The sequence below is a fragment of the Nerophis lumbriciformis genome, unplaced genomic scaffold (assembly GCF_033978685.3).
Source record: "Nerophis lumbriciformis unplaced genomic scaffold, RoL_Nlum_v2.1 HiC_scaffold_46, whole genome shotgun sequence".
NCBI lineage: Eukaryota > Metazoa > Chordata > Actinopteri > Syngnathiformes > Syngnathidae > Nerophis > Nerophis lumbriciformis.
In genome coordinates this window covers 82,501-90,000 of record NW_027316588.1, presented here as the reverse complement: position 1 = coordinate 90,000, position 7,500 = coordinate 82,501, and positions in this window count along the sequence as shown.

Below are 7,500 nucleotides of genomic sequence, written 5' to 3'. Positions count from 1 at the left end.
AGGAGCATTTCCCTTTAAGAAGGCCGACGTGCCTTGGTTCTCTACCTGGGTACGGAACACCAAATTAGTCCCTCTCCTAGCTGGAAGTCCAAAAAAAAGGCGTGAATTTGACTAAGTGCCTAGGAGGATGTCCCTTTAAGAAGGCCGACGTGCTATGGTTCTCCACCTGGGTCAGGAAAGCAAAATTAGTCCCTCTCCTCGCTGGAAGTCCAAAAAAAAAAGGTGTAAATTTGACTAAGTGTCTAGGAGCATTTCCCTTTAAGAAGGCCGACCTGCTATGGTTCTCCACCTGGGTCAGGAACGCCAAATTGTCCCTCTCCTCGCTGGAAGTCCAAAAAAAAAGGTGTAAATTTGACTAAGTGCCTAGGAGGATGTCCCTTTAAGAAGGCCGACGTGCTATGGTCCTCCACCTGGGTCAGGAACGCCAAATTAGTCCCTCTCCTCGCTGGAAGTAGTCAAAAAAAGGCGGAAATTTGACTAAGTGCCTAGGAGGATGTCCCTTTAAGAAGGCCGACCTGCTATGGTTCTCCACCCGGGTCCGGAACTCAAAATTAGTCCCTCTCCTAGTTGGAAGTCATCAAAAAAAGGCGGAAATTTGACTAAGTGCCATCATTTTAGAGTACCAGGACTATAGCTGGGGAATTGGAGCCCTCTGGTGGACACTCGCTGCAAATGCACCCTGAATTAAACACATTATTTCCAGTTCTTTTGGGGCCCTATAATTAGTCCCTCTCCTCGCTGGAAGTCCAAAAAAAAAAGGTGTAAATTTGACTAAGTGTCTAGGAGGATGTCCCCTTAAGAAGGCCGACGTGCCTTGGTTCTCTACCTGGGTACGGAACGCCAAATTAGTCCCTCTCCTAGCTGGAAGTCCAAAAAAAAAGGCGTGAATTTGACTAAGTGTCTAGGAGCATTTCCCTTTAAGAAGGCCGACGTGCTATGGTTCTCCACCTGGGTCAGGAACGCCAAATTAGTCCCTCTCCTCGCTGGAAGTCCAAAAAAAAGGCGTGAATTTGACTAAGTGCCTAGGAGGATGTCCCTTTAAGAAGGCTGACCTGCTATGGTTCTCCACCCGGGTACGGAAAGCAAAATTAGTCCCTCTCCTCGCTGGAAGTCCAAAAAAAAGGCGTAAATTTGACTAAGTGCCTAGGAGGATGTCCCTTTAAGAAGGCCGACGTGCTATGGTTCTCCACCTGGGTCAGGAAAGCAAAATTGTCCCTCTCCTCGCTGGAAGTCCAAAAAAAAGGCGTAAATTTGACTAAGTGCCTAGGAGGATGTCCCTTTAAGAAGGCTGACCTGCTATGGTTCTCCACCCGGGTACGGAAAGCAAAATTAGTCCCTCTCCTAGCTGGAAGTCCAAAAAAAAGGTGTAAATTTGACTAAGTGCCTAGGAGGATGTCCCTTTAAGAAGGCCGACGTGCTATGGTCCTCCACCTGGGTCAGGAACGCCAAATTAGTCCCTCTCCTCGCTGGAAGTAGTCAAAAAAAGGCGGAAATTTGACTAAGTGCCTAGGAGGATGTCCCTTTAAGAAGGCCGACCTGCTATGGTTCTCCACCTGGGTCAGGAAAGCAAAATTGTCCCTCTCCTCGCTGGAAGTCCAAAAAAAAGGCGTGAATTTGACTAAGTGCCTAGGAGCATTTCCCTTTAAGAAGGCCGACGTGCTATGGTTCTCCACCTGGGTCAGGAAAGCAAAATTGTCCCTCTCCTCGCTGGAAGTCCAAAAAAAAGGCGTGAATTTGACTAAGTGCCTAGGAGGATGTCCCTTAAAGAAGGCCGACGTGCTATGGTTCTCCACCTGGGTCTGGAACGCCAAATTAGTCCCTCTCCTCGCTGGAAGTCCAAAAAAAAGGCGTGAATTTGACTAAGTGCCTAGGAGCATTTCCCTTTAAGAAGGCCGACGTGCTATGGTTCTCCACCTGGGTCAGGAAAGCAAAATTGTCCCTCTCCTCGCTGGAAGTCCAAAAAAAAGGCGTGAATTTGACTAAGTGCCTAGGAGGATGTCCCTTAAAGAAGGCCGACGTGCTATGGTTCTCCACCTGGGTCTGGAACGCCAAATTAGTCCCTCTCCTCGCTGGAAGTCCAAAAAAAAGGCGTGAATTTGACTAAGTGCCTAGGAGCATTTCCCTTTAAGAAGGCCGACGTGCTATGGTTCTCCACCTGGGTCAGGAAAGCAAAATTGTCCCTCTCCTCGCTGGAAGTCCAAAAAAAAGGCGTGAATTTGACTAAGTGCCTAGGAGGATGTCCCTTAAAGAAGGCCGACGTGCTATGGTTCTCCACCTGGGTCTGGAACGCCAAATTAGTCCCTCTCCTCGCTGGAAGTCCAAAAAAAAGGCGTGAATTTGACTAAGTGCCTAGGAGCATTTCCCTTTAAGAAGGCCGACGTGCTATGGTTCTCCACCTGGGTCAGGAAAGCAAAATTGTCCCTCTCCTCGCTGGAAGTCCAAAAAAAAGGCGTGAATTTGACTAAGTGCCTAGGAGGATGTCCCTTAAAGAAGGCCGACGTGCTATGGTTCTCCACCTGGGTCTGGAACGCCAAATTAGTCCCTCTCCTCGCTGGAAGTCCAAAAAAAAGGCGTGAATTTGACTAAGTGCCTAGGAGCATTTCCCTTTAAGAAGGCCGACGTGCTATGGTTCTCCACCTGGGTCAGGAAAGCAAAATTGTCCCTCTCCTCGCTGGAAGTCCAAAAAAAAGGCGTGAATTTGACTAAGTGCCTAGGAGGATGTCCCTTAAAGAAGGCCGACGTGCTATGGTACACCAAATTAGTCCCTCTCCTAGCTGGAAGTCCAAAAAAAAGGCGTGAATTTGACTAAGTGTCTAGGAGCATTTCCCTTTAAGAAGGCCGACCTGCTATGGTTCTCCACCCGGGTCCGGAACTCAAAATTAGTCCCTCTCCTAGTTGGAAGTCATCAAAAAAAGGCGGAAATTTGACTAAGTGCCATCATTTTAGAGTACCAGGACTATAGCTGGGGAATTGGAGCCCTCTGGTGGACACTCGCTGCAAATGCACCCTGAATTAAAGACATTATTTCCAGTTCTTTTGGGGCCCTATTTTCAGGCGTAAATTTGACTAAGTGTCTAGGGGCATGTCCCTTTAAGAAGGCCGACCTGCTATGGTTCTCCACCTGGGTCTGGAACGCCAAATTAGTCCCTCTCCTCGCTGGAAGTCCAAAAAAAAGGCGTGAATTTGACTAAGTGCCTAGGAGCATTTCCCTTTAAGAAGGCCGACGTGCTATGGTTCTCCACCTGGGTCAGGAAAGCAAAATTGTCCCTCTCCTCGCTGGAAGTCAAAAAAAAAGGCGTGAATTTGACTAAGTGCCTAGGAGCATTTCCCTTTAAGAAGGCCGACGTGCTATGGTTCTCCACCTGGGTCAGGAAAGCAAAATTGTCCCTCTCCTCGCTGGAAGTCCAAAAAAAAGGCGTAAATTTGACTAAGTGCCTAGGAGGATGTCCCTTAAAGAAGGCCGACGTGCTATGGTTCTCCACCTGGGTCTGGAACGCCAAATTAGTCCCTCTCCTCGCTGGAAGTCCAAAAAAAAGGCGGAAATTTGACTAAGTGCCTAGGAGGATGTCCCTTTAAGAAGGCCGACGTGCTATGGTTCTCCACCCGGGTCCGGAACTCAAAATTAGTCCCTCTCCTAGTTGGAAGTCATCAAAAAAAGGCGGAAATTTGACTAAGTGCCATCATTTTAGAGTACCAGGACTATAGCTGGGGAATTGGAGCCCTCTGGTGGACACTCGCTGCAAATGCACCCTGAATTAAACACATTATTTCCAGTTCTTTTGGGGCCCTATTTTCAGACGTTGTGGAGCCCTCCAGTGGACTCCCGCCTCCAATGCACCCCCCAAATTAAAGACATCACCCCCCAAACTAAAGACATTATTTCCAGTTCTTTTGGGGGCCTGTTTTCAGCCGGTTTGGCGTATTTCCTTGACGCCGGGGAGTCCTACAGGTGTTCCCGGGGAATGAGAGGCCTTTTGTGGGCCAGAAAGAGTGGGGAACCCTTGGAGCCCCTATTTTCAGACAGTTTGGCTTATTTCGGTGACGCCGGGGCGTCCATCACGTCTTCCCGGGGAATGAGAGGCCTTTTGTGGCCATATGTCAACAAAAGAGTGGGGAAATGGAGCCCTCCGGTGGACTCCCGCTGCAAATGCACCCCCCAAATTAAATACATTAATTCCAGGCCTTTTGGGGCCCTATATTCAGACGGTGTGGAGCCCTCCAGTGGACTCCCGCCTCCAATGCACCCCCATAATTATAGACATCACCCCCCAAATTAAACACATTATTTCCAGTTCTTTTGGGCCTCTATTTTCAGACGGTTTGGCGTATTTCCTTGACGCCGGGGAGTCCTACAGGTGTTCCCGGGGAATGAGAGGCCTTTTGTGGGCCAGAAAGAGTGGGGAACCCTTGGAGCCCCTATTTTCAGACAGTTTGGCTTATTTCGGTGACGCCGGGGCGTCCATCAGGTCTTCCCGGGGAATGAGAGGCCTTTTGTGGCCATATGTCAACAAAAGAGTGGGGAAATGGAGCCCTCCGGTGGACTCCCGCTGCAAATGCACCCCCCAAATTAAATACATTAATTCCAGGCCTTTTGGGGCCCTATTTTCAGACGTTGTGGAGCCCTCCAGTGGACTCCCGCCTCCAATGCACCCCCATAATTATAGACATCACCCCCCCAAATTAAAGACATTATTTCCAGTTCTTTTGGGGCCCTATTTTCAGCCGGTTTGGCGTATTTCCTTGACGCCGGGGAGTCCTACAGGTGTTCCCGGGGAATGAGAGGCCTTTTGTGGGCCAGAAAGAGTGGGGAACCCTTGGAGCCCCTATTTTCAGACAGTTTGCCGTATTTCGGTGACGCCGGGGCGTCCATCAGGTCTTCCCGGGGAATGTGAGGCCTTTCGTGGGCCATATTTTCAGACAGATTGGCCTGTTTCAGTGACGCCGAGGCGTCCATCAGGTCTTCCCGGGGAGTGTGAGGCCTTTTGGGGCCCTATTTTCAGACAGAAAAAAAAGAAAAGTAACCCTTACACTACAAAGGACAGCGGGGAAACGCCCCCCCAGCAAAGTCACAGGGGAAGTGGGGTAGACAAGTGGAGAGTGTCTGGGGAAAAGTCCACAAAATGATCAAAAATCACACACAGGTACGAGTGCCACAAGTCCCGCCGCGTCCCACCCGAGTCCGAGGTGCCCCCCACATGCCCAAAACGCACCCAGCAAAGGCGCACTGTGAGTGGGGAAGAAAAGTTGGAAAAGTGGGCAAAAGTCCGGAAAAATGACCAAAAACCACACCCAGGTTAGAGCCCCACACGTCCTGCAGTCGCACCCGAGTCCTGGGATGCCCAACATGTCCAAAAAAATCAAAAAAAGCCCAAAAAATCAAAAAAAAGCCCCGGGCCGTATCTTGGACGCCGGCGTACCGCGTTCGGCCCTCGTGCCGTAGTTTGGCGACCGATTGTAAAAATTTGCCGCGACCGGCTAGTTTTTTTCCTTGGAGTAAATAGAGAGTAGATCCAGCAGAAAATATGCACTATAAACAAAGAGAGGGAGTTTGGAGGGGGGGGGGCAAAAACGCCCTCTTGGAACTTAGTCCCGCCGCGTTCCACCAGTGTCTCGGGGTGCCTACAATGTCCACAACTTACCCAGCAAAGGCGCACTGTGATTGGGAAGAAAAGTTGGGAAAGTGGGCAAAAGTCCCGAATTTGGTCCAAAATCACACCCAGGTTCGAGTCCCACAAGTCCCGCCGCGTTCCACCAGGGTTCCGGGGTGCCTACAATGTCCACAACGCACCCAGCAAAGGCGCACTGTGATTGGGAAGAAAAGTTGGGAAAGTGGGCAAAAGTCCCGAATTTGGTCCAAAATCACACCCAGGTTCGAGTCCCACAAGTCCCGCCGCGTTCCACCAGTGTTCCGGGGTGCCTGACATGTCCAAGACGCACCCAGCAAAGGCGCACTGTGATTGGGAAGAAAAGTTGGGAAAGTGGGCAAAAGTCCCGAATTTGGTCCAAAATCACACCCAGGTTCGAGTCCCACAAGTCCCGCCGCGTTCCACCAGTGTCTCGGGGTGCCTACAATGTCCACAACTTACCCAGCAAAGGCGCACTGTGATTGGGAAGAAAAGTTGGGAAAGTGGGCAAAAGTCCCGAATGTGGTCCAAAATCACACCCAGGTTCGAGTCCCACAAGTCCCGCCGCGTTCCACCAGTGTCTCGGGGTGCCTACAATGTCCACAACGCACCCAGCAAAGGCGCACTGTGACTGGGAAGAAAAGTTGGGAAAGTGGGCAAAAGTCCCGAATTTGGTCCAAAATCACACCCAGGTTCGAGTCCCACAAGTCCCGCCGCGTTCCACCAGGGTTCCGGGGTGCCTGACATGTCCACGACGCACCCAGCAAAGGCGCACTGTGATTGGGAAGAAAAGTTGGGAAAGTGGGCAAAAGTCCCGAATTTGGTCCAAAATCACACCCAGGTTCGAGTCCCACAAGTCCCGCCGCGTTCCACCAGGGTTCCGGGGTGCCTACAATGTCCACAACGCACCCAGCAAAGGCGCACTGTGAGTGGGAAGAAAAGTTGGGAAAGTGGGCAAAAGTCCCGAATTTGGTCCAAAATCACACCCAGGTTCGAGTCCCACAAGTCCCGCCGCGTTCCACCAGGGTCTCGGGGTGCCTACAATGTCCACAACGCACCCAGCAAAGGCGCACTGTGATTGGGAAGAAAAGTTGGGAAAGTGGGCAAAAGTCCCGAATTTGGTCCAAAATCACACCCAGGTTCGAGTCCCACAAGTCCCGCCGCGTTCCACCAGGGTTCAGGGGTGCCTGACATGTCCACGACGCACCCAGCAAAGGCGCACTGTGATTGGGAAGAAAAGTTGGGAAAGTGGGCAAAAGTCCCGAATTTGATCCAAAATTATGCCCGGGTTGGAGTACCACGAGTCCGGCCGCGTTCCACCGGTGTCCCGGGGGTGCCTGGCATGTCCACAACTTACCCAGCAAAGGCGCACTGTGATTGGGAAGAAAAGTTGGGAAAGTGGGCAAAAGTCCCGAATTTGATCCAAAATTATGCCCGGGTTGGAGTACCACGAGTCCGGCCGCGTTCCACCGGTGTCCCGGGGGTGCCTGCCATGTCCACAACTTACCCAGCAAAGGCGCACTGTGATTGGGAAGAAAAGTTGGGAAAGTGGGCAAAAGTCCCGAATTTGATCCAAAATTATGCCCGGGTTGGAGTACCACGAGTCCGGCCGCGTTCCACCGGTGTCCCGGGGGTGCCTGCCATGTCCACAACTTACCCAGCAAAGGCGCACTGTGATTCAGAAGAAAAGTTGGGAAAGTGGGGAAAAAAAGGACCGGGAAATATCCAAAATTATGCCCGGGTTGGAGTACCACGAGTCCGGCCGCGTTCCACCGGTGTCCCGGGGGTGCCTGCCATGTCCACAACTTACCCAGCAAAGGCGCACTGTGATTCAGAAGAAAAGTTGGGAAAGTGGGGAAAAAAAGGACCGGAAAAT